Source organism: Tupaia chinensis, unplaced genomic scaffold, assembly GCF_000334495.1.
Source record: "Tupaia chinensis unplaced genomic scaffold, TupChi_1.0 Scaffold147773_1, whole genome shotgun sequence".
In the NCBI taxonomy this organism is placed as follows: domain Eukaryota; kingdom Metazoa; phylum Chordata; class Mammalia; order Scandentia; family Tupaiidae; genus Tupaia; species Tupaia belangeri.
In genome coordinates, this window is record NW_006207624.1 from 219596 (window position 1) to 220514 (window position 919).

Genomic DNA, 919 nt, shown 5'->3' on the forward strand with positions numbered 1-919 from the left:
GTTGGCTTTGCTGGAACCATCTATAAGGAACTTCAGATTAGACTCTTTAAGAAGCCTTTCAAGGCTACTGAGCTAAGTCAGGAATCCATCCTGAGTGTGCCTTTAAGTGCCTGTACTTGAAAGTTTTGGAGCCTGTCAGGAAGTGACATTCTTTACTTACCTGCTAGGCAGAACTGCTTGTGGTACCAGGCAATCTTTCCAAGAGCAACTGTTGGCTTCGTTGAAATCAACCTTAGTTCCTTAGCTTTCTGGTCATATATTCAGACGTGACATGCAAGTCAAAGCAATAACCAGTGTTTCCAATTTCTGATGCAAGGCAACAAGTATTATTGAACTTATGCAAACAACCATACTGTCACAAAATAAGAATGCTCACCAATATTCTCCAATTCCAGGGGATCAGAAAAAGAATATTTTGTTACAATTTCAAAAGGAAAAACTTAACAAATTGCTGAACCTATCAGCAGCTCAAGAAGACAAAAATCCTTAAATCTGGAAGACAGAGCATAGAAGAAAATCAATAATGTTTTAGTCCAAAGTCAAAAGATTCTATTTAACCAGTTCAGTCTCATGTAATTAATCTCTCTTGTGTTAAGTTTGAAGTATTACTATGGTCCAATCTTTCCATTTTAGACCTGGAAGTTCAGAGATATAATCTCAAAGTTATCAAAAACCTATATTTAAGAGTACTTCATCGGGGGCCAGCAGGTGATGTGGTGGCCAAGGTACTGGACTCTCACATGGCTGATCACAGTTTGAGTCCCAAGTCTGGTGGCCTCCCTTCTCACTATCCCTACTGAGCTAGGAATACCTATATCAATTTGTCTCTACTCAAATGGAATAGTAATAATAATGATAAATAAACCTACATAAATAATTCTTTAAAAAGAGTACTTATCAGAGTCTTTTTCACTAATTT